Raw genomic sequence first — 9,924 nt, 5'->3', positions numbered from 1 at the left:
ATCAGCCATAGTTATCTTGTCTCAGACTGGAAGGAGTGGTCGATGACATCCTCGGCAAAAATACTTCGAGCAGGTATACCATGTTAATAAGTCCCTGTATTCAAAATGATTTTTGGGGAACGAGTTGAGTGCTACAGCACAGGTGTCAAAGTCTTTAGAAATCGTGTTTCAGCAGTTGTTTAAATCTGAAATACTTATCTATTTATTTCTCACCACTGAAATGGATATTTTCATAATATCTTTTCTAAGGAATGTATTATCATATTTGATGAGGAATCTCAAAAATTCAGAATGTTGGAGTTGTGTTATGATTTTTGGAAGTTGATGGTTTTACAAAACCAGGATACCAAAATTTCAGAGCCTGGCCCAGAGCAACCTGACCGCTTCCATAAGCGAGGTTGGCCATCGGATTATAAGCTGGTTTGTTTGACCCGGTAACGTTATGTTAGTAGAGTCCGACAGGACTGTAAGGCAGACGATGCTGAGTGAGGTGAGCAAGGAAGGGGGGCCAAGTCGTAAATCTGTCGATAGATGACCACTCGAAGGCGCCTAGTTTTTGTCCTGAATTCGCACTCTTTCGTCTTTTTCGGCGGTCTGTTGAGGTTTTTTTTGTGCCGGCTGATCGACGCGAGTGTATCCGGTGGCTGTTAACTTCGGGGCGATATATCTTCTCGATCAGAGATAGCGTGGCTCGCATGTGACGAGGGGTGCAGCTGAGTGGCGAGGCGAGGTAGACGGCGATGCACTATACCCGGCGGCGACGCTCCTAGCCTCTATATCACACTGTAAGAAATCTTTAAAAAGGAAGTTAGTTATTTGTTAAGTGGTCTTAGCGTGGACTAGTCTTTGGAAAGTTGGTGTAGCGAGAAGGACGTGAGATCTAAGAGTGGGCGTTGCAGGATGTTTCGAAGGCTACCGTGGCAAATGCGCGGACCTGCCGTGAAGTAGAGTATTTATAATAATTCCTCTAGCAATACAGCTTCGTTTTTATCCATATTAGATAATTCGAGTGTGGAGTTTAGTTAATGTGATTAACAAATTTATCTTATTCAATTATATACCCCAAGCGTCGAGAGGCAGCACCCGCTATTTGACTTGAGGCATTTCCATATCCCATATATGGGTTTGGGATTGTGATCCGTGTGAAGTTGACTTAAGATTGTGGTTCTCACCTATGTAGGAGAAATCATTTACTCTGTTAGGGTAATTGTGAGATGTCCAAACTTCCGTAATAACTGTAAGCCTGAGTGCAGGAGCAGGTGGTGCGAGTCGAGAACTTCGTGGGCCCACGACAAGAGTGGGCGTGCGCGGTTGAGCTAACTGTCCGGCCCTGCAGAGATGTACCGAGCCAGGTTTGATGGAACACGTGGTCTAGGTGCCCTCACCGCGCACACCGCCACCGCAAGAGTTGTGAGATTTAGAGTTCGGTTAGCTAGAAACCGAGTGTAGAAATTCGGCCTCCGGCCAAAGACCCGATTGGTAGTGGATTCTCCCATGCGGGGACTGAGGGAGTGCTGAAAGCGAGGCGTCGGCAACAACTAGGTGATCGGAATCCGTGTCCGAGCGTGCCGGTCGTTCTCGAGTCGGAAGCCGAGTTTCGTGGCGTCCGATCTGGAGTGAGTGATGAAGAGGGCGGTAGGCTGATGAATCCTGATCGGGCCAAATTGGGTGAGCTCCATTCTATATCAGCTATTCTGCAGATGCGTGTCTTGAATGTTACGCCGTAGTTGGACTTACGATTACTATACTAATAGCATCGATGTCTGAAGGTCTTGATAGATAATTCTTGTGGGTGCGTTTATCCTGGCATATGTCAATTAGATTACTCATTTGGCAAAGGGAGATACCGATTTTGTTGGGGGCGAGTCATGGGGAATTTTCAACGTTGGTATAGGGCATCATGTCGCTCAAATCTATTAAGGATTTTGATATGTAAACCTTTGAGGATGGGACCTGTAATAATTCTGGGCCTGATAATCGATTAAGAATTAAAACCAGTAACTGCGCTCTGTCAATACAGTCTAGAGTTGGTCCTTGAAATAAGTCACACGTGGGGGCTCAAAAGTCAGTAGTTATTTGGCTAATGATCATTGAACCTTTATTGTATCGTTGCGATTGCATATTATACAATTATAATAAGAGCCACTGTTAGCCTCAGATACAGCGGCTAGCGAAAGTCAAAGTAAATTGCCTGATTAAAAACGGAGCCCTCACTAATCGCCCAATGGCATTGTAAAATTAAACTCACTTGATTGTAAGTCTAAAACTCATGGATTTTATAGTAGTGAAAATATAATAATATAAAATATTTTATATTAAGTTATGGAAAATGAATCTACAGGTGAATATCCAAGGGGAATCTCAGGTGCCACACTAGAGAGCGCTAGGCTTGTAGAATCGACATCATTTTCTTGAATTCCTTTATTTATTAGCGAATTCATGCGCTACCGTAACATTGATTCTACACGTTCTTAAAACTATTCCAAATCACCACCAATTTGGGTGAACCGTTGTGTTTTTAGCCATTCGTGTGACGCCGCAAAAAAGATTCTAATTCATTTCGAATCCGTTAAAGATTGTAGCAAGTGATAAACGGGTCCAAAACACTGACGGGTTCATCAAAAATTAGTGTGTTTTGTTGGTTTGAAAACGTGAGAATCCAGTTTCAACGCGAGCGGATCGCATTGAACAAAAAGGAAAGTGAAATGTGATTTATAAGGCTGGCGTCTCCTAGGTGGGGGGAAGCCAGGGTGTCTCAACCTTAGATTCACTTTCTCATATATAATATATATATATAGTATATATAATATAATATATATAAAATAATATTATATATATATATATATATATATATATTATATATAGATATATATCAAAGACGTATGCGTATTTAGTGTCTCAAACCCTCTTTTGTGAAAGGGAGAAATTTGTCTTTCTATGCTCCTATATCTAATGCATTATCTACTACTTATACTTTTATGTAGTAGTATGAGACATCTCCCAATCTCATGTCACCTACAATATCAAACAAAACTTATAAAGCAGATTTGGGTACCCAACCTGACCTGTGTGGATACCTAGATCACACATATCTTCTTTCATGTAGGTGTGCGGGAATGCTAAATAACAAGGTAACATCCAATTAGGTTATTCAGAAGATAAGAATTTGTGTTCAAGCCTGACCAAAAAGAAGAACGGGCATGTGACTTTTTGAGAATAAAAAACGAGGTAAAATTATTGAAGTTAGTGAGATAGGGAATTTTCTTTTTGAACTCCTTGTTATTTTTTGTTGAGAGCTTAGTGATAATCTCATATCCATTAGAAGAGTATTGGAGAAAAGTATGCCTATTTATTTTCTGAATCTACACATGCAAGTTTGATTATTTCAAATAGGTTCAATCGATTTGAATGTTAATAGACATGTGAATATTTACACTTTGTATTTTCTTTATATTCATTCTAAAAATGTAAAATATTTGGATGCGGAATGAGCAGTTGCTGATATGTTGCAAAATAAGTCTCATTATGCAAGCAAAGATTCATTGTGAAGGTACATAATGCTTGCATAAACGATTATTTCAGAAATTTTTCTCAAAGGGATAGATAAAGGTATATTCTATAGTCACACTTGTTGTACTTTCCCTTTCTTATTTTTTGGTTGTTTGTTTTTTATTAAATAAAAAATATTTTTATTTTCTTTTGTTTTTCTTTTTTATGTGAAAATACAATAAAAAGTTCTCTTTTTTTTGGTTTGTTAAAAAAATTGAAAATGAAAAAATTGAGAAAGAAATAAAAACTTTAGCTGTTTATGTGTCTACATATTTTTGAGATGAATCTTTGTATAACAATGCTAAATGACACATGAGATTGTATTTTCTTAGTAAGTCCATATTTTTCTCATCCATATATTCTATATTCGAAGATGACTTGTTGATTGACATGCAAATTATGGTTTTACTTCATCTTTCTTCGTACACAGATCATGAGATTCATATTATCGATTGTGGTGTGTTGTTAGTAGATATTGACTTTAAATCATATTGTTTGCATATGCATGTAACTAGTTGTTTGAAGCAAGCTATGATTTCTTTGCACTAACTTTAAAATTAAAAAAAATTGCCAATGTGCATTTGAGTTTAATGAAACATGTTTAGATATTGGTGTACCTTGTGAGTCCTACAAGGCATATGTGATAGCTTGATATTATGGTCATTCTATGAAAGTTGAGAATATTTTTGATGATGCGTTATTTGCGAATAATATTTTTTGACTATTAAATAGTCTTGTATCTTAACTTTTTTAAGTTGCATTTAGTATATTTTGATTATTTTCATTTTATTCATTTCTTATAAAAATTTAGTTTAAATGGTCTTAATTTTAATTATAGTTTTTATATAAGTTGTTTAATATCTTTATTTTCATGCGGATACATGTTATCTAACCTCATTGGGGGTGGGTGAAAGTGAGTTCACGTGTTTCGAATGGGTTTGAGTCATTAGACATTTAAAATTATATTCAAATGAGAGTGATTGTAATACGACGAAATATAGATGAACTGCGGTAAGATCGTGCTTAGCACGGGCTAAAACACTAGTGTGTGTGTACTTATTTTTGGTTGTATTTTATTGAACTTGGTTTGAAGAGAAGGAAATAGATAAGCAAGTAGTTACGTTTACGTTTTTTTTAGTTGATATCTAATCATGGGTCTCATGGTGAAGTTTGGGGTTAGGTTGTTAGTTTTTCTCCCAGATTTATCTCTTTAATAAGTTACAAAATTACTAAAATTTAGATGTATAATATTTGGCATATATTTTAATTTTTTCCTTTAGATTTAAAATGTGGATAAGTGGGAAATGCTAGTGCAGGATTTAAAACATGGGTAAGTAGGAAATCAGGAGAAGATATGGGTCATGAAATTGTTGTTTTTTTTCAATTTTTCCCCTTTATAGATATTTTCAAAACCTTTAAGCTGCGAGGACATCATTGAGTTTACAACAAATGTGACCAAGTAAGGGAATAACACAAAAAAAAGTCCAAAACCCTAGATTCTCTTAATAAATAGTAATAATAATGAATTCCACAATTCTATGTAGTAAACATCTATGATGCACGGATACGGATACGGGACACGGATACGACACGGACACGGATACGGGATACGGCAAAATCCAAAAAAATAGGATACGGGGATACGGCGAGGATTTTTTAATTATTATTATATATAGAAAATTTTATAAAATTCAACTAACAATCTAAATGATGAATCTATCACAAAATAACAAGTTTGTAAACAAAAAGGCCCTTTCATTTCGGAGTCCCCTTTCGATAAACGAAAGAACTCCCTCTCTTTCTCTTTGGTCAAGCCTTCCTATGGTTATAGCCAAAGTTGAAATTCCACTTCGATAAACGAAGAACCCACCATTCAGTTTAGATAACCCATCCTATAAAAGGCAAGTTTATCTAAATTTTCCAGACTCTCGGAGTGGACACCCCACTTCTAGTTTCTTCTTCGCTGGAAATAGAATATAAAATTCTTCCTTTCCAGAATCAGGGAATAGAATATAAAATTCTTCCTTCCTTGTCTGTCGGGTTCGCCTTCACCCTAAAAGAAGACCGGGAAATAGAATATAAAATTCTGCCTTTCCCGCATCGATCTTTTCCGAAATTTATCAATTTAGGATTCATCCTAGGAAGTTTATCCCGAATCCTAAGCAGGGATAAGTCTGCGCCTAACACGCGCTGCCGGTTTAGTCTTTTTCCGCACAAAAAGACACCAGAGTCTGATTCTGGGGTATTTTATCCTGAAACCTAAGCAAGGATAAGTCTGCGCTTAACCTGCGCTGCCGGTTAGTTCTTAACCGTTAAAAAGAACACTCGTCCGCATATTCAACATTGCGGCAGGTCGTTATTAATAACACCAAAATCCATGCCTTACACGCATGGGGAATGTCATCCTGAATCCTAAGAAGGGATATGCCGACGCCTAACACGCGTCGCCGGTTTAGTCTTTCGCCGTAGAAAAAAAAAAGACACCAGAAGACCAATCTGGGGTATTTTATCCCGAAACCTAAGTAGGGATAAAGTCAACACCTAACGCGTGTTGTCGGGTAGCCTATTCCCGTAACAATGGCGAAGTCTATGTATTCGACATCATAGCACGAAGTCTAAGGGAGTTCATTCCCTTAGCACAACGTTACATGCGGAACGGATTCCGACAATCCGCATGCTAGCCCGACTCAAACGGTAGTCGGTAAAGGCTAATCAAACCCGTTGAAGGCTGGGGGTTTGCCAAAAATCCTATGAGTATTATGGTCAATCATTCGTTAAGAACCGTATCTTGAAGGCTTCTCTTGATCATCGTGAACCTCTTTAGCATGATGATCCATGAAGCAAATCGAGTATCAGCAATTGAAAGAAGCTTCATCTTCGAATGCTCATTGAACATAGCCAGCCTCATTGAGTGATTCATGATGAAGTTCTTAATCATCAAAGCATCATCATATACCTCTGTAATCCAGCTGCACTCTGCATAAGCAATTGCATTAGCCTCTGTATTCTTCGCAGCACAAATATTCTTAAGGGCAAGATTGAGGGTGTGAACAACACATGGAGTCCAGAAGATATGTGGAAATTTGCTCTCCACAACTGCCCCTGCGGCCTTGCATGCCGAAACATTATCAGTAATGATTTGGATCACATTTTGAGGCCCCACCTCTCTAATGCAAGCTTCAAGCTTCTCTGCAATGAAATATTTATTCTTCTGCTCTCCCTCAGCATTCACACAGTGCAAGAACATTGGCCCATTATCTGAGACCGCAATGAAATTTATCAGTGGCCTCCTCTGTGCATCTGCCCACCCCATTCTGCTTCCATGTGCACCTGATGGGTTCCAACAACCTCTCTACGTGAGCCTTCTCACGTTGCAAAAGAGTGGTCCTCAAAGAATTATAACCCGGAGGCTTGTAACCGGCAATTGAATTGCTTGCGGCATATGTGATCATCTTAGAGAAATAAGGATTTCTTGCCAAATTAAATGACAGCCCACCGGTATAGAACATCCTTGCAATCATTGAATCCAATTCATCTCTTGCCCCTGTATTGAAGGCTTGTTCAACGGTGGTGACCCCCCTCCTCCTCTTTGGCTCACTTAAACGAGAAGGCATGCTTTGACTTCCTGCTACTGCACTTGACGCTGAAGAACCTGGCAGCGTCACTGTCCTAGGCATAAAAGCCCTCACCCTTGCTTCTGCTTGATCCGCATCAGTTTGCATGTCTCTCAAATTGTGCGGCTTAACACATTTGCACATTTTAATTCTTTGCCCACTAATCCGCATTAGATGGGCTTTGACCCTTGAGTAGGAGGATGTAAATACTTCATTGCAATAACTACACATCCACTGCCAATTCCCCCCTCCTTTACCCATCTTCTCCAACTTTGTGACATACTTCCACAAAGGAGTGTGATCATCAATCGCAGACTGTACACCACCAGAAGAACTACCTCCTGCTTCCATTGCTATAAACAACAAGTAACAAATATTAATTAAATATTAAACATCGGAGAGTTAAGTAGATTAACAAGTAACAAGTACTAATTAAACAACAAATAACAAGTAACAAGAATTAAGTGACTAACAAATAACAAGTAACAAGTACTAATTAAACAACAAATAACAAGTAACAAGAATTAAGTGACTAACAATTAAAAATTTACATATTCATAATTTATTAGTTAGCATGATAATTTCTATTTTAAACTCTTTTCTAATTATACTAAAAGATAAGTTGTTGCTCACTAACTTTGTTTTTCTTTTTACAGATTATACTTAGAGTTAAGCAACAATGAGCAAGGATGAAGGATCAATCAAATATGTATAATTAGATATGCATATTCATAATTCATTCATTAAATATGTATATTCATTTGTGTAATAATTCATTTGTGTAATAATTCATTGCCTAACAAATAATTCATTTGTGTAATAATTTATTGACTAACATAATTATTGACTAACAAATTATTCACCAATCAACAGTAGCACAAATAGTTCACAAATAATTATTGACTAACATAATTTATTGACTAACATAATTATTGACTAACAAATTATTGACTAACAAATAATTATTGACTAACAAATTATTAACTAACAAATTGGAAAATATATTCATATGTTAAGAAATTAAAACTATAATTGAAACTGAAATTAAAATTGAAATTGAAATTGAAAAAAACAAAATACCAAATGAAGTGGTCAGTGACTTGCTCAGTTGCTCACCAATCAACAGTAGCACAAACAGTCAAACAAAGCTACATTAAAAAAAAGTCTTAAAAAGTTAAAAGAGAGAGAGAGACAGAGAGAGGGGGGACGGAGATAAGACAGAGAGAGAGAGGAACGGAAGCTGGACAGAGAGAGACAGCGAGAGAGGGGGACGAAGATGAGACAGAGATCGACGACGAACCTAGCAACGACGACGACGAGCTTTGGGTGGAGGAGATCGACGACGGCGAGCTTCGGGTGGAGGAGATCGACGACGACGAGCTTCGGGTGGAGGAGATCGACGAGGAGAAGCTTCGGGTGGAGGAGATCGACGACGACGAGCTTCGGGTGGAGGAGTTCGACGGAGACGAGCGTCGGGTGGAGGAGATCGACGAGGAGAAGCTTCGGGTGGAGGAGATCAACGACGAGGACCTTCGGGTGGAGGAGATCAACGACGAGAGACTTGCGATCGCTGGAGGAGGCGGCGTCTCGAGTGAGGTGAGAAGTGAAAATTAGGGCTTTTGGTTACGGGTTTGGGTTTTGGTTACGGGTTTTGTTATTTTTTTTCTAAAATTCGTATCCCAGCCGTGTCCCCCATCCCAGTTGACCGTATCCCCCCCTTTTGACCCGTTGACCCGTGTCGGACACGGTTTGACCGTGTCCGACACGTGTCTTGCACGTGTCGGGCATGAATCCGTGTCCGATTCGTGTCAGACACGGATTCGTGGTCATGGGGGGAGTATTCGTGCTTCATAGGTAAACATCATTGGCCATAGCTATTATTTTTATGAGGTCACTGTAGTGATGATGCAAAACGTAGCTAGAAGAGGTTGAAGAAGATATTAAAATTTAAAACCAACCCTAGCTTTAGTAAGCAAAGGTGGGAGATAGAGAGATAGTGTTATAAGATGTCCCCTATTCTCTGTAAATATGCAACCCTGCAAGCCGACACTTTTACCCACCAGGCGGACTGGCTCGGAAGATATTGTTGGTCGGCTCCAGGTATCTTGACCCCTCAGCTGAGCCGACGTGATCTGCCGACTCGGAAGGCAGTGTTAGACAGTGCGAAAATCAGCACTCCGGAGATTCAACATTCATCGGAGTCAACCTAAAGGACAGCCGAGTCGTCACTCCCCCAGTCGAGTCGGCATTATTCCCCAAAGATGACTCGAGAGGTAGACTCAGTCGACCCTCTTTATATCAAAGGATTACTACTCAGCATTAATTGACACTCCTTCCAATGACGATATAGAATATTGATTAACATTTTTTAACCTTTGATTATCATCATTTTGTCTCCTGTCGCTCACCGACCAGCCTCGTCGGCTGCTGGTTCCCTATATCACTGAAGTGACCTCCCGTCGCTCACCGACCAGCCTCGTAGGCCACTGGTTCCCTATGTCGCTGAAATGACCTCTCGTCGCTCACCGACCAGCCTCGTCGGCCGCTGGTTCCCTATGTCGCTAAAGTGACCTCCCGTCGCTCACCGATCAGCCTCGTCGACCGCTGGTTCCCTATGTCGCTGAAGTGACCTCCCGTCGTTCACTGACAAGCCTCGTCAGACGCTGATTCCCCATATCATCGAAGTGACCACCGTCACTCACAAACCGACACATGTAGAGTAAAGGGTGAGTTAGCTTCCAGCTCACCCCTCACCACCGTC

This window comes from Asparagus officinalis, chromosome 5, assembly GCF_001876935.1.
Source record: "Asparagus officinalis chromosome 5, Aspof.V1, whole genome shotgun sequence".
Lineage (NCBI taxonomy): Eukaryota > Viridiplantae > Streptophyta > Magnoliopsida > Asparagales > Asparagaceae > Asparagus > Asparagus officinalis.
This window is presented reverse-complemented; position numbering follows the sequence as displayed.